This window comes from Peromyscus californicus, unplaced genomic scaffold (assembly GCF_007827085.1).
Source record: "Peromyscus californicus insignis strain IS unplaced genomic scaffold, ASM782708v3 Scaffold_1__1_contigs__length_55948999, whole genome shotgun sequence".
Lineage (NCBI taxonomy): Eukaryota > Metazoa > Chordata > Mammalia > Rodentia > Cricetidae > Peromyscus > Peromyscus californicus.
The window spans coordinates 1,404,433-1,427,227 of record NW_026294492.1 but is presented as its reverse complement, the minus strand read 5'-3'; the positions used below and the strand labels follow the sequence as shown (position 1 = coordinate 1,427,227).

Below are 22,795 nucleotides of genomic sequence, written 5' to 3'. Positions count from 1 at the left end.
CTGTCATGAGCCCAGGGCACACTATTTTATATCATAAAGGGATTTAAGCTAAAACAAACAAACAAACAAACAAAACCACTGGTGTGGTAGCCAGGAGAAAGAGTTGTTCTATAGCTTTGTGAATAAAATCCAAGGACAGCCAGGTGTGGTGTGGTGCCTCATACCTGCAATCCGACAACTGTGAGGCTAAGACAGGAGGGTTGCCATGAGTTCAAGGCCAACCTGGGCTACAGTGTTCTTGGTTTGTTTTGATGTCTTGTGCATGCTCTGAATTTTGCTTCTTTGAGTTCTACCGTGAGTCAGTTGAAGTGTCACTGAGAGGTCTCCTGAAGGTTTGCAGTGGTACCACAGCATCACAGATGTGGGGCACAGAGTGTGTCTGTCCTTGGGTTTTTCCTTTTTTCTCGTGGTGGAGGACACTGCTTGTTACAGAGCTCTCTCAGTGAAAGCTCAGAACAGTGACTCTCAGCCCAGTCTGTCCCCCTGGGACAACCTGGGGAACTTGTGTGCATATGTGTGTGCATGAGTGTGTGCATGAGCCAAGTGGTGTGTGTGTGTGTGTGTGTGTGTGTGTGTGTGTGTGTGTACTGTACACTGTGCACATGGAAGCCAGAGATGGGCATCTGGTTTCCTCAGTCTCTGTCCACCTGATATTTTGAGACATCATCTCTCACTCAACCTGAAGATCACTTATTAGAGATCACTTATCACCCCTGGACTGGCTGGCCAGTCTCTGCCTCCCAGGTGCTGATATTACAGGTGTTTACTGCCAAACCCAAGCTTTTATATCTCTGTTGAGGATCTGAACTCAGGTCTTCATGCTTGTGTGCCAAACACTTGACCAAATGAATCATCTCCTCAATCCTCTGGGGAGGTCTTAAAACATATCTGCCCAGTCAAGCCAGATGCCTGAAATTGGTTATTGGGTAGTTTAATGGATCCCCAGGTGATTGTGATATACTAAGTCTCAGCACTGTCTGCCCCCACACTCTGTGTGTGTGTGTGTGTGTGTGTGTGTGTGTGTGTGTGTGTGTGTGTGTGTGTGTGCGCGCGCGCGCGCACGCACAGAGGAGCTTTTCCTCTGTTTGGTGTTGGTGTACATAATGGTGAGGAATTTGGCTTGAATGATTCTCTTCACTGGTCTCTTTACCTCACATCTTGTTGTATTTCTTTAAAATTATATCTCACAAACCAAATCAACACAACTGTTTCTTGCTACTGTCCTTAAACGCAACCCTTGTTTGGGGTAGGGCAGAAAGGTTGCCCATTCCAATGCATAAAGAAACATTTTATCAACAAAAGCAGAGCTTCTCGGGGCCACTCTGCCCATGTGATCCTCAGAACATTTGTGTTCCGTCCACCACTCAGTGTGATCTCAAGCACTCAAGTAGATATGTGGTTCATCTAAAAGCTGCCTAAGACTGCATATTGATCAGAAATTCCTGATTTACCCCTATACACTGAGGTCATGTACTGTCACTTGTGACTGTGTGCCTGGCTTATGGTGATGACGAATTGTCCAGGCCACTTGAAAGGTGTCAGAACATGAATCCTGACTCCTATGGGGTCCCAAATCCATCTGAAGAATGTCTTCTCCAGGGGACAAATGACCTGTCAGCACCATCTGCCCTTAGAGCAGGTTGAAGTGGCATTCACTTAGGGCCTGGTGCAGGTGAGGAGGACTGGAGCTGGGGCTTCTGGCTCTATAAACGCATAATTGGATCTACATTGAAAGAATTTTCATGTCCTTATACAATACTAAGAAAGTCACACAGCCACCCAACATCAAATGCTGCAAAATATCAGACCTACACCCTCCTCATCTAGAAAGGGTCTGGGGTCATCTTGTTTGGCTGCTTTCATTCTCTGGGTGGCATCAACATGCCATCTTGCAGAAGGATGGCTTCTGGAGTCTGCAGGTGGAACCAGTTGGCAAGGCTTTATGGTGTTGCCATCGGTGGCTGCTCTGTGTTCATATATTGGCAGATATTTTGTATTGACTTCTCAAAGCCCAGATTTCCCATAGATGTGTGTGAAACGGGCTCACCACTATAAAACTAGCCAGAAAGAAGTCAAAAATCAGTAAATATATGGCATTTGAAAAAGTTGTATGAGCCACTACCAAACCACCATATTTGAAATGTGGGGGAAGATGGTGTAATAGCAGGCAGAAATGTGAAAAAATAAACAAGTTTTCAAAGAACAAGCTTCCAGGCTCAGATGCAGAGGCAGGACCCGATGTGCCAGCCTGAGTTGGATATACTATGGCTGCCTGCCAAACCCCATGCCAGGGGCCACAGTCCTTTTCTGGCTTCCTTTTGGGACCAAGAATCTTGGGTCAGAGAACACTACAGAAAAACCAAATTAGTCAACAAGACAGTAGCTTATGTCAAAGGGTGGGAGGTTTATAAAAGTGTGATTTTGTAGGAGAAAAAAAATGACATGGTCTATTTGTTAATGAAGAAGCTATCAACTTTAAGAGGGATATACACTCCGTGCCTGGCTAGAGGGGGTTGCATCACTGATGAACAAGGATGTCTTCAGTCTGGGCATCTATGTGTGGCTCTGTGGGACTCTGAATCCAGCTCACTGTATGTAACATGAACCTTGTTAATGAGCCTTCAGAGCAGCAAGGTTCAGTGGAAATGAAGGACGCTGTAGGAGTCCATATGTGCTGTTACAAGCACCAGTAGATACTGACAGTAAAAAAACAAGATGAAACTAGGCTTCCTGTAACAATCACCCAGCCTATTAAAATGATACGGTGGCTTCAGATAATCAATCTGAGGCAAGGAGTAGGGTCTTGCGCATTCTTTCTCTTCGATGTACTCTGCATCAGCATGACTCTAGGTGGCCCAAACAACTAAGCACGCTCTGCTCAGTTCTTTCCAAGATTTCTCTGATGAGTGGTGTAGTGGGTTAGGTGTGGGGGTGGTAAAGAAGCCGTACTCAGAAGTTAAACCATCAGGATTCAAACCCAACGTTTGCACTGACAAGCTCAGTCAGTTCCTCGGGGTCTCAGGTCATCTGCAGGGTTGGCGTGTTGATACCCCTACCTTGCTGTGAGGACTCAGGAACATGACACTTGGCCAGACTTGCACATACTCTCTATTTCTGATCTCTGGCCACTGAATGGACCTTCTGGTTCTGTAGAAGTATGTCCTGGCCAGTCAGAAAAAGAAATAGAGTGGTGAAGATGTTGAAGGTGGTGAGGAAATGCTGCAGTTGTGGTCTGTTTAGAAGGGATGAGATCCACACAGGTGAGCACAACTGTATCTATTTGAACTAAGTACTGTTCAGACAGAGTAGGTATATACTCGGGGAAAACCCAAGCAAGTTTGAGGAGTTACTGCTAACGCTCACGCTCCATTTCCTTTTTTTTCCGTGTGTACCACAAATGTCAGTGCTACCTTGTGCTTTTACATTGTACCATTCTCTGTCTCAGCTAAATATCTGTAACTTTAGGCCTGTTTTTAAGAAAGACTGACACTGACCCCCGTTCACTGGGGTTTCTTGAATTCGTCATCATCGTCAAGGCACCACACTCTCTGCATACTCACACGCACCACATGCTCTCTCACACTCTTACACATGCACTGTGTACTGGGATGCTCCTGACACTCAGTGACAACGGCAGAGCACACCGCACTTGACTCAGTCATGGGGTTTAGTCAGTATTTTCAATATCTGAAATGTCGTAAATTCTTCACAGCTACCTGAAGTTGTTTTATTACATATATTTGTTTGTTTATCTTGGGGTGCCTTGAGACACACCTGGGATGGCACCGGTGTGAGGTCGGAGGATCATTAGTGGGAGCTGGTTCCTTTTTCCCACCATATGAGAGAGTTCTGGGGGTAAAAATTGAGGTCAGGTCTTCAGGCTTGGCAGCAAAGGGCTTTACTGCTTTGAGCCATCCAAGCATAAAAGGAACAGTTAAATGGTATTTCAGGAAAAAAAGAAAAGAGAGAGAAAGGAGCGAACACATGAGTAACTGTATATGAAAAAGGAGTGATGAGCAGTTTATGAAGTTGATGTCCTCAGAAACAGCGTGACTTTGGGGTAGCACTGTTAGGCTGATAACGGGGTGGGGGGGCATGCCGTTGACTGTGAAGATGGAGCCGTTGGTAAAGTGCTTGCCGCACATACACGAGGACCTGAGTCTGATTCTCCAGAAGCCGTATTAAAGAGCTAGGCATGTTGCTGCAAGCTAGTAACCATAGCCCAAGGTAGGCTGAGACAAGATGATACTTGGGGCTACTCTGACTGGCCAGCATAGCCTGCTGGCATATTCCTGGTTCAGTGAGAAACCTTGTCTCAAAAAATAAGGTGGACAAGTGTCTGAAGAAGGACAACGGCCTTGCATTCACACACATACACACGTGTGTGAGAATATACAAACACACACACCCACACACACATATGCAAGCACATATATGTGCACACAAACTCAGAATATAGGGCATGATGGTGTATGCAAGGATTGTGAACCAAGTTGGAAATACAGAAAAATATTATGTTTCTTTTTCCTCCCATGGAGTAACTAAATTGGAATGACTCTGGCTAATGGTTGGAAAAAGCTGAATTAATGTTCCACGGGAAGTGTCCTTTCTTCACATAGTTCAGCGTTTCATGCGAGCCTAGAACACAAGACAGAGTGGAAACATCCTCCCTCCTCCCAGGTTCTTTGCTTTTGTTTTTTTTTCAGTTGTCTGTTATTCTTTTCAAAGAGACAGTCCTGGCATGACCTTTAGATACGCAAGCTGATTGCTGGACCCTGGGGCCCTCTCCCCTCTGGCAGGTGCAGTGCTTGTCTTGACGTGGTCACCTGTGGCTAGCCCTGGGGAACTGAGCCTCTGACTCCTGTCCCTTTGTTGGTGGCCTCACAAGGAGACCAGAGACCCCAGGCCTGACCTGGGTTCTTTCATTTTAGCAGAGAATTGCCTTTATTTTTAAAAGCACCACACCTGCAACAAATGGAGCTGGAGAGCCTGTCACTGGGACTGTTCCTTGGATGAGCTGTGGCAGGCAACTGTAGTGTGGAATCTCCACTCCCTCACTGAGATAGACTAAGATGCCAGGAAGCTGGCCCTGCTCAGTGAATCTTAGACAAGACTTCCAGTAACCATGTTCTGTTCTTCTCTCCTGTACAGGGGTCACACAGAGGCTACAGCTGAGGTCCAGGTGTGTGCAGTTCTCAGCTGGGCTTTGCCCTGCCCGTGTTGACAACTGAGGAATCACAGAGTGTGGTAAGTTCATTCTGATAGAAATTTGTGGTTTCATTAGGAATGCGCTAGGAGGTGCTACCTGCAGAACGTGGGGTACAGTAATGGCCATGCTCAGATGAGGCCAGTTGAGTCAACTTCCTTCACACTGGTCTTTGTGTTTAATGCTTAGATGCTTACATCAATGTTTAGTCAACTAAACACACTTGTTGAATTCACATGTTTGACTTTTTCTTATATATTTACAATGATAAAAGTGTTGTCTGTATCCCAAATATTTCAGAAATAAGCCAAATCCAGGAAAGAATGTTGTCCATGAAGTAAATCTATGTTTTACATAATAGTCGGATTTTCTCCTCTTGGTGCTTTACATGTATACTAGGTCTTCTAACTTAGAGCTGCTTCCATTCTTCAATTGTGCCTAAGTGTCTGTCCTGCCTGGGCAGAAACCTGATCAACACCCTCTCCAGACACCAAGTTCACTGCATCCAGCTACATCCACAGGCCAGTTTGGTCCCACAGCACCCTGTTTCCACAAGGTTATATCTTTGGCAGTCATGTGTCTGACTTGATCCATCTTCAGATGGGAGCATGCTGATTGCTTGGCAACAATCAGGAGGCATGTGAAGTTCTCCTATTGCCCTGCCCACCTCATCATGACACTGTGGTGGATACCCAGGGCCTCTGGGGTTCTGCCTTCTTCACAAAGCCTGCATGGGTGAAACTGAACAGCACTATTCATCTCAGTAAGACTAATTTACTGCTTATCAAGGCTGTGAGAAAGGAAGAAATCTTTCAATCTCTCAGGCTTGGTGCTTTCTATTTACTACAGAATTTTTAATTTTTCAAAAATCATACTTGTTAAGAGAGTAATGTTATCACTTTCCCTTGCTTTGGAGACCTTTGTCATCCACAGTTGTCCTTGAATGGTGCCGTTTACACTGATACCAAATGGCTAGAGAGACAGAGTCTTTTAAAAATCGGTTTTCTTTACATGGTTAGTATATATACACACTACAGAAAAATTAGATATTTAAAATGATTTAAATAAAAAAGTACTGAGAAACTCAGTTCAGTTATAATTACCATTAATACTGGTTTAGAATTCCTTGTGATTGCATGTATAATTTTAAATCAAGCTATGCCATTCTATACATTTTCTTCTTTATTTTCCACCTCTTTCTGTATTAATACATCCATTTCTAAAAGCATAATTTTTTCCATGGTGCATGATATCCATCCTGAGACTCCATAAAGTTTTCCTCTGTGATCCTTTCTCAAACAAAACAAGGCAAAAAATTTGGCTATTTATTCCCTTCACTGTTAATATAGTAAATCCTTCCTTCTCAGATGTCCATGTAAGTACTCCTCTTCTTTTTCCTGTTTGCTCATGTTCAGTAATAGAATCATATAGTGCTCTCCACGTATGAACAGATATTTCCCTGGACACTCTGTGCCATAGTCACATTCAGGAGCAGCCTTGAAATACTGGCAAAGTAAATGCTATCATGAACTTCAGATTGTAAAACAAGGGGCTCAGGTGTCTCTACCAGAGACTGCAGAAGTCCTACAGCATCATGGTTGTGAAAGAACCAACTAAAACAAATGGCTAAGAGGGTTGATGCTAGATGTTCATGGAACCTCCTGTGCCACTGTGGCTTGAAGTAAGGATGAGAGGACATGGCCCAGTGATTCCCCTGATGCCTGTCACAGGGACATAGACTTGGGGACAGACAGAGGGACACAGATACCCCTAGAAATATTTCAGAGCTAGGTAAGAAGCAGTCCTTATGGACATTACAGGGAGAGGGGTCTGTGATGAAGGCCCAATTTTTAGAAAGGGGGAAGGCCTGCTGGCTTCCTGAAGCAGCTGCCTGGTGTCCTATCTGTCTTTGACCCTGTGCTTCAAAGGACATGTCGTCTTTAACTTCCTGCTGCCTCCTTGTTTTTCTTTATAGGAAACACATAAACTAAAATACAGCCAGGAAAACATTAGGTTAGTACATTATATTTATCCTTAAACTTAAAGCATCAACTATTTAAGATATCTTCACTATATTACAGAATCATGGTGTAGATTTTGGGGAACTGTTCACAGCACTCACCATTCTTGTGTTGAAGGACAAAGTCTATATGCTTGGAGTTTCTGTTGCAACATTTCAGGATACAATGATATGATTTCTGGAATTTACTTCCATGTAGATGTGGTTCGATAATCATTTATAGATACATGTGGCATTGACCAGCTGACACCACTGGAACTAGCCAAAAGGTTTGTGGAGCGTGTTGTTTTTCTGTCTATATATGTTTGTTCATATGAAAATATTTCAATGAATGAGAAATCACATGACAGTAACAGAGATATCTGTTGACACCGGGCTGATACAGAAAAACCTGGTTTTCTAGATTGGAAAATCTGGGATCAGTGTCCTCTCTGAGACTCAGTTTCCCCATCTATGAAATGAATCTGGGTACCACAAGGTTGTATGGAGCACCCAGTAGTTGAGGTGTGTAACATGTTATGTGTACACACTGCAGGACCACATTACATACAAGCCACAGATGGACTATATGTGGCTGCTATCTTGCTTCTGATATAGGTAAGGACTTGTGTGTTGACTTTCTCTCTTTTAGACTGATTAATTTTACATTTTAAAGCCAAATGAAGAGTTAAACTAGTAAAGGATTTGCTGCCATGTGTGATGTTGGATAGACTTCTAGTGGTAGTTTGAAATAATATTTTTCTATTTAGTATTTTTAAAATAACATAGTGAGGATAAATTATGGGTTTTTCTCCCAAAACCATGTTTGGATTGAATGATCAGCCACAGCACTACTTTTTTTCTTAAACACTAACATCTTTAATTTTTATTTTAAAGCTTAATTTCTCCTTGCAAAGAGTGCACAACTCTACTTTTTTATGATTATGCTGTGGACTCCTTCTTAACCCTTTTGTAATCCAAGAAGGGAGGTAGCATGGCCATTCTTTGTTATTATTAGTAGTAGTAGTATTCGTCTTTTACACACTATTTAAACTCTTAGCAATTCTGTGAATGGAGCCAGAGTTTGGAATTTACCAGTGACAGCCCCCAAGAAATAAACATCCTGTTCACTGATCACCAAAGTGCAGGTTTGAAAGGCAGCAAGTGGCAGCTGTTACTGTCCTCCACTTCTGTCTTCTTTAGTGTTTCTGGCTCTTCTCCCTTGCAGATGTGAGGTCTCCTTTACAGCCCTTGAAGCCGCTATCCTTTCTGCTGCAGAAAACAAACAAGCAACAAAACAAAACAGTTTTCCCAGGTTTACCTTTGAGAACTGCTTTGCTGAATTCCTTATCAGGTGTGGAGGCGAGTGGATGGGTAGAGATTAAGGACACTGGCAGATGAATCAGAATTTAGCATATGAGATAAAAGACAAACACTGATAGTGAACGCCATGTGCTTAGCTAAGCCCTGGAATTCTGGAGAGACAGGCATGTGGATCTTGATGGACAGTCCGGGGGGTGGAGGTGGGGGCTTCCTGAAGGATGTTGGTTAAACAAGCTTTGTCTCTTGAAATGAGAAAGAAGCAGCCAGGTGGAGGGAGGAAGGGAGGGAGAATAAGGCCAGCATATAAACTCGAAGCCATATCTCTATATGCAGAGGGTGAGAGGGACCAATTCTCAATCCATGCTGAGTGAGTGTGGAGATGCAATTCATTACATACAAGCCACAGATGGACTATATGTGGCTGCTATCTTGCTTCTGATATAGGTGAGGACTTGTGTGTTGACTTTCTCTCTTTTAGACTGATTAATTTTACATTTTAAAGCCTGGACACTCTGGTTCTCAGGTCAGCAGCTAATGCTAACTTGGTTACAATACAGGAATCCTAGGGGCATAAGGACCACGGTCATGACCAGGTGACCAAGGAGAGGTAGACATTAACAGACAGTGGTGTCTGTACCCCGACTTGATTGTCTGTCAGAGCTCCCATTCTTGCATTTGTCAAATCATCTCTCCATCGTTGTAAAAAGACTTTATTAATTAGTAGCTGCCATATCTGTAAAATTCAAATGCTGCCTTATCTGTGTCATGGCAGCTGAATGATTCTGATAGGAACAACAAGGAACCTCATGCGAGCACCTGGACCTCAATCCGCTGCAGCGGTGTTGTGTGGGAAATGCATGACAGATGTGCTGGGCAGGTGCTCTCAGAGGAGGTGTGTGGGGAGGCAAGTCACGTGCCCTGTATTCTCTGTGCCTTACAGACAATGGTTATAGACAGACCCTGATAAACAGGAACAATCATTGTTTTGAGTCCTGTGAGGCTGCAGTCCCCATTAGCACTTGCATTAAGTGTCCATGGTGTGCTGTGGTGTGGGAAGCCCCTCTGAACAGGAAACACAGCCAGTGGGTCAAGCACAACCTGACACAGCTGTGAATAGGCAGGGCAGTCAGTGGGGGTGGGGTCATGAAGCATGGATTTGAAGGACAAGATGCTGGGAGTGCAGGCGGAGTGGGGTAGCTGAGACCTTCCCTTGACATGGAAGCAAGGGGAATAAACTACAAAGGAATGTGCTGTTATGCGAAGCTTAGTGCAGAAGGACGGGCTGATATGGGGTCACGAGGAGCATGTCTGTTTCAGATTTGCTGAAATTTGTGTAACAGGCGTTGGGAAAGCGTGTGAAGTAGAAAGTGTGGAGGACCTCCCAGATAGTCTGACATTTGAATCTTATCAATACCATGTAGGCTAAAGTAGCTTGGTCCCCACTATGACCTCAAGAAAGCTACTTCCCCTCTCCAAGCTATGAGATTCTCACCTCAACCACATCCACATAGCCCCTCACTGGGGTGCCGGGCTTTGGGGTATCCTGTGAGTGGACTATCAACAGGAACAACCACAATGCTAAAGCCAGGCATACAGTAGAACATCTTTCTGTCCAGGCTCCACCAATGCACTGTATAGGCCCTTCTCCAGCTCAGCTACACCCGTCTGTAATAACTCACACTCATCTCGCCATGACCACCTGCCCTTGAATATCCTGTTCAGCCATCCTTTAAGGCAGAGCTCCGGAGTCCACTATGGTGACACCCATGTGTTCCCAGAGCCACATGTCCTATGTGAGATGCCCTCCCACAGCTCTTATCCAAAATTGTAGTGCTTCTATTGGGGTAGCACACCGGTCTCCACATGTTACCATCAACGTTCCTGTTCCTGGCCCTGTGCTTGCCAGGTGTTTCCTAGGAAGGGTTCTGAAGGTCTCAGGGAGTGACCCCGGCACCTAGCCATAGCCGACTTCATCAGCCTTTGCTGGGAAGCTCTCCTGAGGCATTCCCATGCATTTGTGTGTTCCATCTCTCAGTGGTATGTGCAGGAGTGATGTGGAGAGGGGGCTTCAACAGGATCTACATGTATGATAGACAACCACAGTAGCATCCTTAGAACTCATCCAGTCTGTACACATGTGCTGGTGGTGCTACTATTGACTATTTCTTTTTTAAAAAAAAATATGCTTTAATTACACGAGACCTCCTTTCTCAGACTATTCCCCCTAGTCAAAGAAATTACTTTAGAAACAAAAAAAAAAATCAAGCCCAACTCTCCTGGAACAAAATGCATCCAAGTCTGAAAATAGAAACCAGGACCTTTCACACAGTAATTAAGGGTGGCCCTTTCCCTGTTCTAAGGTTTCAGGAGAAAAATGAATTCATATTGCAAATAAATTCCAATGACATGTGAGTACTTAAAATTCAATAGACTGCTCTCAATTCCTCCCCCTCCCTCCCTCCCCCTTTCCTTTCCTAGTCTTACTTGGGGCTTGCCTGTCTCCTTTTCATTTACACAGAGAAAGATCTTTATTTGAGTCCCAGTTCTTTGTACTAACCCCATAATCACGTGATTAGTGTTCTAGGATGTCTTGATGTCTTGATACCATCTAAGTTTTTTTTGGTTACATTCTGTGTGTGTGTGTGTGTGTGTGTGTGTGTGTGTGTGTGTGTGTGTGTGTGTGTGTGTACATGCATACCATGGTATGCCTGTGGAGGTTAGAGGTCAGTTTGCTGGAATCATTTGTCTCCTTCCACCACGTGGGTCCCAGGGTCAGGCTTGGCTGCAAATGCCTTTATCCCCTGAGCCATCATGCCAGCTCTATTAAAAAAAACACTTTATGAGAGGCAAAATATTTAAACCACCAGAAAGAACGACTTCTGATTTTCAACCACAGGAGTGGGTGGATGGAAAGTTTTGTTATGTAATTCTCATCTCCTGGTGCTCACAGAGCAGTGACACCATTGTCTTTTCCAGGTTTGTTTTTCCTGCTTATAACCCAGATTCCCTCCCTAGTGATCTTCAAACTTTCAGCAGGCTGGTCTTAGTGCTTGGTACTGCTTGCTCTGCAACCCTATAGATTCCCATGGCCACTGCCCTGGGCAGGTGCATCCAGAGCATCCCTGTGTTGTTCTGAGCACTGATGCATGGTGTTTCTGCCTCCTAGGAATGTACTCTGTGCCAGTGTGTGGGGAAGGACTGATCCTTAGGGGACCACTTTCTAGGTGGGAGGAATATTGTAATCCTTCTCATGCATTCATTTTTTTTAATCCATATATCTTTATGTGCAAGTATTCATTTCGAAGAGTCATTGGTCTGGTTCGAGGTCTCTGGTTTCTGCTACACTATTCATGCTGGGCCCTCACTAGGATTCCTCTTGGATACCCTGTTGTTTCCCTGTGTTGTGGAGGTCGTGCAGCATTGGGTCTGCAAGATTGGCCCCTTCATGTGTTCCCACAGATCATAGATGCGGTGATGTTGGGATGAGCCAACTTATAACCCTGTTTCTAGACCTGGATAGTTACAGGATTGGTTAGTCTGCCAGCTCTCCCCTGTCTTCACTGCCAGGGTGAGCTCTTCGGCACTGCCCTTGAGCAAGGGGCAGGAGCAATTCTCCTGCTTTCACATCTTCAGGGTCTGCTGTCCCATACCTATACCTTCATGGCAACTCTACTGTGTTGCCCAGGGAAGGGGTAGGGTTTACTCTCCCAAGTGCCATAGTTGGTGAGGGGCAGGGATAGCTCTCCGGCTCTTAGGACCTCAGGGCCAACTCTCCCACCTGCTATAGGCAGTGAGGGGTGAGGGGGGACATCTTTCCTCGACCCCCACCACCATATGGCAGATGAAGGGTGGGGCCAGATCTCTCATGCTCACATTCTTGGGGCAGTTCAACCCCCCAACCCCACCTCTGCCAAGAGGGTCAGCTCTACTGTTCTGCCCAGGTGAGGTTCAGGGTTCACTTTCCCAAGTGCTGCAGCTGGTAAGGGGGAGGGTCAGCTCCCTCCCTCACCACAGGTGGCAGGGGCAAGGGACAAGGACACCTTTCCCTCAGCATCACCACCACATGGCAGACAAGGGAAGTGTGACCTGTTATCCCACTCTCACACCCCCAGGGCCACCTCACCCACGCCTCTGTCAACAGGGCCAGCTCTATTGTGCTGTCCAGGCGAGGAGTACATACACACATTTAAAACGCTACAAAATTCTGTCTCTAGATTCTGTAGGAATATGAAGGACTGGAAGACCCCACAGAGCTGTACCATCCATGTCATGCCTGCTTCCTGTATACAAAGTTTGTCAACAGTAACTGCCTGTTTTTAATTCCCGTTTTTCTTGACTATTGAACCCTTTCTTAATGACTGAACACTATCAGTCTTGTTTATTCCTTTGTTCAAAAAATGATCATAAAGCTTGTATCCCTAACTCTAAGAATAGAAGAGAAAAAGAACCCAGTACTTGCCTCTAAGGCAAACACATTTTAGCAGGTGCATTTTTTGAGAGGGCACATCAAGTGCACTCATTAATTAATACATGTGATATGAGATAAGACTGTGCAGAATGAAGTACACCAGAGGGAGTGTGCTGTGGAGGTCGGGTGGGAGAGGTGCCCCGGGAAAAAGCCTACCTGATAGAGTCCAGGAGATAATAAAAAAGTGAGCCTCGGGGGCCTGGGGATGACCAGGTGTCCCAGACAGCTTTATAGAGATTTGAGAAGGTGAGTCCAAGTGGGAATGGAAGCCAGGCAAAGGTCCTGAGGCAAGAATGCATCTGTAATATTCCAGAAACAAAGGAGCAGAGTGGAAGAGAGCTGCAGGAGAGATGAAAAGTGCAGCAGGAGCAGCAAGCAGCTGGAGCAGCAGCGGGAGCAGGTCCCCGATGCCCTCAAGTAGTGGGATGAAGGTTGCTGACGGTAGCCTACAGTGATCTGTGAAATGGGCTCTTCAAGAGGCTCCCCTGGCTACAGGTAGGGAAGGAGCAGATGTGGAGTAAGAAGTGGAGGGAGATGGACAGAACCATAGCCACAGAGACAGTGAGATTCTGGACAAGGGCGGAAGTAGATAGGGACAGATGTGGTGTGAGCAGTCTGGATGATGGTGGCTCTATGAGTATGCTGTCGCAGTGGTTGAGGACTCAAAAAGAAAAGAGAGGCAGAGAGCTGAAGGAGGAACAGCTGCAGAAGGCATGCGAAGCAAGGCAAGCCCAGATGAGTCTAATGTAGTCGACAGAGATGCTGGAGATATCCACAAACGTGACATTCAGGAAATACTGGTGGTACAGACTAGGAGTTTTGAACAACCAAATAAAAGCTCAATGCTGAGTTCTCAGAGGTGATGGGGTCCGAAGGTCAGATCAGACTGTAGCTAGGAGAAGGAGTCAGTGAGATGGCAAGAATGGATAGAGGACCATCAGACAGGGGCCAAGGGTGGGATCCTGTTAGGCAGATAGGATCAGATGCCAATAGAGTGCTCAGTCTGATATGGTTGTCCCTGGGACAAAATTGGCACTGCCCACAGTGGTGACTGTGGGGACTACCATAAGAATAGCCTGAATGAGAGACAAGCGTAGCTGGATTAGCCTCAAGGAATGGAACAGCTTTCCCTGTCTGTCTTAGTCAGAGTTTCTATAGCTGTGATAAAAAAAAAACACCATGAGCGAAAGCAACGTATGGAAGAAAGGGTTTAGTTTAGCTTGAAACTTCCAGGTCTTCACTAAGAGAAGTCCAGGGAAAGGACCCAAAGCAGGAACTTAAAAGCAAGAACTGAAGTAGAAGTCATGGAGGAACATTGTTTACTGGCTTTCTCTCCATGGCTATTCAGCCTGCTTTCTTATGGCATCCAGAACCACCTTCCCAGGGGTGGTACCACAGTAGGCTGGGTCCTTCTACATCAGTCATTAATCAAGAACATGCCCAATAGACTGTCCATAAGCTAATCTTACAGACACATTTTCTCAATTAAGATTTCCCCTTCCCAAATGTGTTTGCAGAGGGTGAAGGTGATGAACTAGGGTCCTGAGGAGAAGGGAGTTCAGATCTGAGGGCCGAGATGTAGGGAAACATATGACTGAAGGGAAACGATATGTCTAAACTTATGAGTGTGACAAGCAGACAGTCGCTAGTAGTGACAGGTTTGAACTATGACCTTGGCCGTGTGGCTGACAGATGGACAGCAGGCACAGAAGAAACACAGGTACAGGAACATCCAGACACAGATGCATTTCATAGCCTTGGGCACAGGAACCCAAAACAAGGAGGCCAAGAGACAGGATGCCTGCTGGCTTGAAGTACCAGGGAGTAGAGCCTAATACTTTTGTTACAGCAGCCAAACCCAGAGGTAGCAAGAAGGGTGTGTAGACAGTGTTCTCAGAAAGCAGCCACACTTCAGGGTGGGCCAGCCAGCAGAGCATGTGGACATGTTGTTAATGGTTCCAGGGTCTCAGAGGCTGAGGAGGTCAGGCCATGTCAGGACAGGTGGATAACAGGGTCATAACAGAGGAACACCTTTGCAAAGAGAGCTCAGGTAGCAGGTTCTCTGAACATCTATACCTCCTGGCTGCCACCTTGGCTGGATTGAGAGGCACCTAGGAGATCAGTCAGATAACTCTCCCTGCAAATGATTAAGAAGTGATGGAAACTGGGAGGCAGAGCCTGGCTGGAGGAAGTGGGTCACTTGGAGATGCGTCCTTGAGGGTTTTGTCTTGCCAAGCCTGGTTCTGTTATGGCTTTGCTCTACTTCCTGTCTCCTGTGATGGACTAAAAGTCCTTTTGTCACAGCAAGGAGAAAAGTCATTCACACCCGTGACTTTGCAGAATTTGCCATACACAGTGTGTCCCCATGTGTCACAGAAGAAGCTTTTTGCTATCTCAGGATTTCTCTTGAATTTGGCATCACCTTTGGCAGAGTTATCCACACATACCAGAGGCTAAAAGTGCCATGGTAGCAGCCTGAATTGTGCCCCCCAAAGCCTCCTGGGTAGAAGTTGTCACACTTCACTGTGACTGCATTGGAAATGAACCTGGAGATGGAGCCTAACCCAACAGGGCTCTCCCTGAAGGTAAGGATACAAGGAAGGTGCTGTATGCAAGCCAGGCATGGCAATCACCAAGGTTCAGATCATCTGATGTCTGAATCTTGGCTTTCTACCCTCTAGACCTGGGAGGAAGCAAATTTCTAGTCTCAAATGCCAGCTTTGTTTTTTACGCTATGAGCTCCAGAAGGCAAGACAGAACCAAAGACCTCACTGGTGTGGGTCAGGGCGATTGTATCATGTAGCTTTCTGGAACTCTCCAGGAGAAGTTCAGACAGCTTGGTAGCAAACTGAGACCTGAAGAATCTAGGATACAGCAGGATAATGTTACTTATCCACTGGCAACCTAAATTCAGTCTTTGGGGTCCATGAAAAGGTGAAAAAGGAACCAACTTCCAAATGTTGTCTTCTGACCTCCACAGTGTGCCATGGCATGTATGCATGCAATCTCTCTCTTTCTCTCTCTCTCTCTCTCTCTCTCTCTCTCTCTCTCTCTCTCTCTCTCTCCCTCCCTCCCTCCCTCCCTCCCTCCCTCTCCCTTCTCTTTGCCTCTCTCCCTCTCTCTTTGTCTCTCTCCCTTTCCCTTCCTCTGTCTCTCTTCCTCTCTGTCTCTCTCTCCCTCCCTCTCTCCTTCCTCTCTCTTTCTCCATCTTTCTCTGTCTCTTTCTCCCTTTGTTTCTCTTCCTCTCTCTTTGTCTGTCTTTATCCTCTCTCCCTCTTTCTTTATCTGTCTCTCTTCTTTCTTTTTCTGTCTCTCTCCTTCTCTTTGTCTCTCTTCCTCTCCCTGCCTCTCTCTCTGTCTGACTGTCTCTTGTCTCACACACACATATGATAAATAAATTTAATAAAATATTTGAAACCAAGTAACATTTGAATAAAAGAGCGACTTCTTGGTATTGGAAGGAGGTGGAGCTTTTCGGCTTGTCCATGGGCGCCACTGCTCCTGTGCATGAACCTTCCCTCACACATGCAGTAATTGCCTTTGATGACTATGATGAGCAGATGGAGAGAGCTCTATGGAACCAAGCTCAGTGTGCTGCGTCTGGGTCTCCGACAGTTTTACTTGGGGCTTCCTTAAAATGCTAATTTAAAACCCTGCAGTCTTTGCACCATGTTCACTTGTGACCTGGTGTGAACTGTTGAAACGAAATGAAGAAAAGTCGCCTATGGATGGCTCACTACACATCAAAACACTTCACATGAGGCATAAGGCATCGAGGGCAAGGATGCACAGACATGCATTCACATGCACGATGTCAGTTTGTAAGGGAAGAGACAGTAACACACATGCACTCTCACACACTCTTATAGACACGAACCTGTGAGGCACAAGAAGCCTTTCCTACCTGACCAGACCGCAAGAGCTGCCTCAAAAACCAAAAAAGGAGCTAAAACATCCATGAGGCCCGTGCCAGTCAGGAACCTGTGTACTCTGACATTTCCATGTTAACTAGCTGACCAGGAAGGGTGAGACTTGTACAGGGGCAGATGTTACTAACTCTGACAGGAGTGAATTGTGATGGACAGGACAAGGGTGCTAGGCTTACTCTTAGGAACATCTGCAACCTCATACTGGCACAGAATCATGTGATGTCAGACCAAACTGGGTTAAGGGATTCCAAGGAGCCTGGGGCCAAGATGCACTTTCTTTAGGGTGGGGAAGCCAAGGTGTCCCGGGCCAGCCTGCACTTTCTTTATCAAGTGCTTTTGCATAATTGCTTATTGTCCTCTGTGTCCTTCTGTGACTATACTTTCAGATCATCTGGCTAAGTTGAGTCTCAATTAAGAAGATTGGCTGTAATTTTTTTTCCTGTGTCTTCTTGTCATTTCTTGGGCAAACTTCAAGTTTGACTCAGAGCTATGACTTACAGGCACATCCTTTCTTCCCCCCCCTTTTTTTTTATTCATGACTCTTTCTGACATGTGGTAGAAACTCAAAAAGAGGTTACAAAAAGAACCAACTATGTTGTGTGACTGACTGTCCAGGATGCTATGATGACACTAGATTCAGACACTGTTGAGCCAATCTGCTCAGGATGCTCCAGAGAGTACTGCACCTCAAGACCACTTCATTCTCATAGTTCTGGAGACCAAATCCAAAAATAAGAGACCAGAAGTCCTCATGTCTGGACAGGGCTCTGTGTTGGTTTTCAGGTACCCACCTTCTTGTGAGTTCCCCAGCAGACAGAGGGATAGCTCTCCTTCTTCTAAAAGGTCGCTGCTCTCACCGGGATTCATTTCTTGTCTTCTAAGCATCATTAAACAGGAGCTGCAAAATGGGAATTTTGGAGGAGCAAACCTAACCCTATCCCTCAGGCTATGACACAAGGGAACATGTGCATGCACACACACACACACATACACACACACACACACACACACACACACACACACACACAGAGAGAGAGAGAGAGAGAGAGAGAGAGAGAGAGAGAGAGAGAGAGAGACAGAGACAGAGACAGAGACAGAGACAGAGACAGACAGAGACAGAGACAGAGACAGACAGAGAGAGAGAGATTTCAAAGTGCATGCATATCTATAGAGATGTATGTATGTGTATGCATGATTTATAATATTATATTGAGAGTTCTACATGACTGTGGAGAAGGGGAGTACTATGGTTTTGGCATATCAAGAGGTAATTCAGGCTAAGAGACTTCACAGAGACTAACTTGATGAAAGTGGGCTTGGTGGGATCCTGCCGTTTTTATTAGAGCAAGGCCTTCCAGGCAGAAGGTAACACAAGGATCCTTTACTCCCAAATCAAAGCAGAAACCCCAGGCATTGCTCAGTCTCCTGGATTTGGGCGAGATACAAAGGCAGGATGGTGAGTATGTGGCCAAGATGCTGAAGAACCACGAATGCTGGCTCTTCTGAAAGGTGGTAAGTGTGGCCAGTGTTAACAGAGATCTTCAGGATTGCTCTCTCTGCCTCAGCAGGGACTCTCTATGGAAGTTCAGAGGCTAAGCAGCTAGAGATAATCTTCACAGAAAATTAGATAAGATTAGATATGCTCAGGGTGATATGGCCATGGACCCAGGAGGAAATTAGATCCACTAGCATTTGCCAGTCTCCATTGTCTTCATTAATGTTTTCATCTGATAAGAGATGATGAACTCAGTCCTTGTTTGGAGGGGAGGAGACTGGTAGAAACTATACAGCTGCTATGAGTGGCATCTGTTTTGCTTTAACAAATATATGATCTAAGACGTCTCTACTAGACTTTTAAAGTGTGTGCGGGTGGATGGAGGGTGCTTATTCATGTATGGGGATGAAAGTGTGTACCACATAGCATGGAGACCAGAGGACAGCATCAGGCATAATCCTTAGGAACTCCATCCACCTCCTTTGAGAAGGGTCTTTCATTGGTTTGAAGTTCTCTAGCTATGCTAGACTGGTTGACCAGCAAGTCCCAGAGATTCTCCTGTCTCTGCCTTCCCAGCTCTGGGATTATAAGCATACTTCCATGCCCAGCATTTTAAAAAGGGTTCTGGGGACCAAATTCAGGTCCTCATACTTGTAAGGCAAGTGCTTTACCAACCAAATTATTGCTTCAGTCCCTTATAGTGAATTTATACTGAAAAGGTGTGTTCTCCATTGTCACATAATGATATCCTTGTGAAGACTGGTCTACAGACTAGTGTCTCTGACCCCAGGTCCAGCCCATGTCATACTGAGGGAGCTCAGCTGGTAAACATCTTCCCATCCTCCCTAACATCCAAATACCTTGAGGAATAGTACCAATGAACAGAGACTCGTATGAGATGAATCAAGGCAGGAGTTGATCCAAATGTCATTTCTCTCTGCCTTGGAAATGGCTGTTTGCTTTATCCCCTTTCCCTGCAGATTTATTGCACAATTATATTTTACTTAGGCTAATAATTAAATGAGTCTGAATTCCCTGAGCATATAATGCTTGATTTTGGGCAAGGGTGTTGTTAAGTCACTGTGAGGGGAAGCCAGCCAGGATTAACAACTCACGCGGGTTACCTTCAAAGCAGGAAACACATCCACAGGAGCAGATTGTTACCTATGGATCTCTAGTGTTTTCCAGTAGATTTTCCCAAGTGAACTTGATTAGCATTATAAACATTTGTCAATTTGCTTGCACCATGAAGGCTAACATACACTTTCTCCTAGTTGTTTGGCATGAATGTTAAAAGGTGATTTTGGTAATGGCAGCAGCGAGTTTTTGTAAGATATTCATGAGTCATTGTTTTAAGTTGTAGTTTATTCTAATGCTATACACTTTGGTTTTAAAATAAATAAAAAATATACAGTGCACGCACAAAAAAATCAGCATACCTTTATATCTTGTCACACAAAGGAAAAGCATTTCTCCTACACTAGGAAAAATACTTGCTTATACACAACTAAGATGGAATCTCTTACTTGATAATATTACAGTTTATATTTCAATCAAAAGTATTCCTAACTCATCTTCCTGGTCTTTTTTTTCTTATCTGATAAAACCTCCATAAGCAATTGTCCAGTTAAGGTTCTTCAGGTTAATAATGGTTATACCCATTGCTCTGATTCAAATTACTATATATTTTTTCATTTTATTTACCATTTATTAATTGTATAAGTTCATGTGTTTCATTATATTTCTTACACGTGTATGACATAGGATACCCTGGGGTCAGAGACACTAGTCTGTAGACCAGGCTCCACAAGGATACCATTATGTGACAATGGAGAATACATCTTTTCAGTATATGACTTTGATCTTAAATTACCATTGTCATATCCTGCTCCCCTTTCTCTACTTCTAAGCCCTTCTTCTAAAATCATGTTAGTATCTATCTGTCATTTTCTTCCACCTTAACTATGATTGCTACACACATGCATATACATATAAATATATAAGTACAACCAGATGAGTTCATTTAGTTTTGTTCATATATATATATATATGGTTTTAGAATTGACCACTTGGTGTTGAATAACCAACTATGAGGTGCATCCCTAGGGAAGACTAATGCTCCCTTTCTCAGAAGTTGTGAATTGCCTGTAGTTCTTTATCTAGAGTCGGGGCCTTGTGAGATTTTCCCCATCTGTGCTGGCATCTCAACTGGTGTTGGAATTGTTCAGGTCTCGTTCTGGTGGCTCTAATGTTGAGACTCATGGGCGCAGCCTCCCTGTCTTAAATAGGAGACACAGTCCCTCAGTAGATATCCTGATGCTTATCCTATCTTTTACTACATTCTTTCCACTCATTCTTCATGTTCCCAGAATCTTAGGTATAAGGGTTCTGTTATAGATGGATAAATTGGAGCTGGGTACCCAAAGCTCAACTCTCTGTATTCTGAGCAGTTATGATTTTCTGTGATGGCCTCTCTTTCTCTGCTGCAAAAAGACACTTCTTTGGTGATGGGTGAGAGCTCCATTTATATGTGGGTATAAGGGTAAGTATTTAGAGTGAAGTTAGGAATTACAGTTGTTTAAGAACATGACAGCAGTAGGTTCTTGTCTAAGATCTATGGATATACCAGTCATGAGTAGCTAATACTGTAAGCCTAGCCAACTGCAAATTTCATGAGCATGTATGAGGAGAACATTTCTGTGCTTTGGAACTTGTATTTTCTACACTTTTTTACACTCTCCTGTGGGATAATGCTCTTATACACTGTAAAGATTTGTCACTTGAATTGGTTTAATAAATGCTGATTGGTCAGTAGTCAGGCAGGAAGTATAGGCGGGCAACCAGACTAGGAGAATTCTGGGAAGAGGAAGGGTGGAGTCAGGAGTCACCAGCCAGATGCAGAGGAAGCAAGATGAGAATGTTGGACTGAGAAAAGTTACTAAGCCATGTGGCTAAACATAGATAAGGATTATAGGTTAATTTGAGTTAAGAGATAGTTAGTAATAAGCCTGAGCTACTGGCCAAGACTTTATAAGTAATATTAAGCCTCAGAGTCAATTATTTGGGAAGCAAATCTTCCCCAGCCACCAACATCTGTGTAATCACAGCTCTTCTGCCTGATGGGTTTATCGCTGATACCTTTGTAATTTACCATCTCCTTGCTTCTGGTGACAGGAGCCATCCATGCTAATTCTCTTTATCAGCAGTCTAACACTACTCAAATGGATTGTGGCCTGGCTCTGATTTCCTTTTGTTTAGAAGCCTTGGAAACTCTCCTACCCATGATAGACATTAATTTTCCCATCTGAAATGATGGACAGGCCAGTAAGTCCCCTGTATAGATGACTAAGGCTATGAGTGAGGAACATGTGCTATGCATTCTCCCAGAAAAGCTACTGAGCTACAATGACAGGGGGTGTCATTGAAGTACAAACCCCCACCTCAGACTCTTCCTTTTCAACCTCATTTTTTCAAAACTACATCACCAGGTGTGATGGTTTATATTTGTTTCCAACCTCAGTAGATTTAGAGTTGCCAAAGGGAGGTTGTGTTCCCCTTCTCTAGTTAGACTACCTCTGTTCCTACGAGATCCAGTGTTGTATCATGGTTATTTTGAGACACTCCTCTTCATATACCACAGTGATTGTCCATGTGTGAAACCCCCTCCTTGTACCAACCACACTTGTGTCACACCTACTACTGAACCATTCCAGATATTCTGCTGGGTCTCAGCCACTGAAACTTACTTGTAGAGTCCTACCCAATCCTGTGACCAGTGCTTCAACCTTGGTGCTTAGACCTAAACTCCAAAAAAGACCTTTAAGGACTGAGATCAAATTGTATATAGTCCCATTGGCTTTTGCTGCACACAAAGTAAGTATTCATGCAGGGAGCAGGTGTTTGGACAGAGCAGGTTAGTGATGTCAGACAGGAGTCAAAGCCTTTCTTCACAATGGCTTCTCTCTGTCCTTTGTTGAGTGATGAAACTTGAGTATCATACATAGGGAGAGTATTCATCTCTATCTCACAGACCATTATAAGAATTACATGAAACAACATTTGTAAAATTACTAGGATATTTAGAACACTGCGGTACTCTAAGAGGGTTTCATGATAAGGTTGTTGAGGGCCAAGGTACATGTATACAGCTATTGGTATCTCCAGCAAACCTACAAGTGGGGCTCACCCTCCAGTGTAGCAGGAATCTTAAAGGTACTTATTAATAAAATCAAACCTGAGGCCAGTTATTGGGGTGAATGCTGGAAGATCAGAGAAGCAGAACAAGTCACAGCTACATTGCCTCACCAGTTCCTCAGCTGATCCTGTTTCCTTAGACTGGAAGCCTCTGAGTCCTCATCCAGAATGAATCTCAGCT

At 44.6% G+C, this 22,795-nt stretch overlaps 1 protein-coding gene across 21 annotated transcripts in view; it reads left to right on the top strand.

The window, feature by feature from the left end:
* The window catches only part of Myt1l (myelin transcription factor 1 like), a 403,345-nt gene that overhangs the window by 32,886 nt on the left and 347,664 nt on the right, over nucleotides 1-22,795 (top strand). For all 21 annotated transcript variants that reach the window (XM_052745749.1, XM_052745740.1, XM_052745742.1 and 18 more), the window contains exon 2: nucleotides 5,152-5,247. The gene's annotated coding sequence lies outside the window, so the exon portion shown is untranslated. The remainder of the gene's footprint in view (nucleotides 1-5,151; nucleotides 5,248-22,795) is intronic.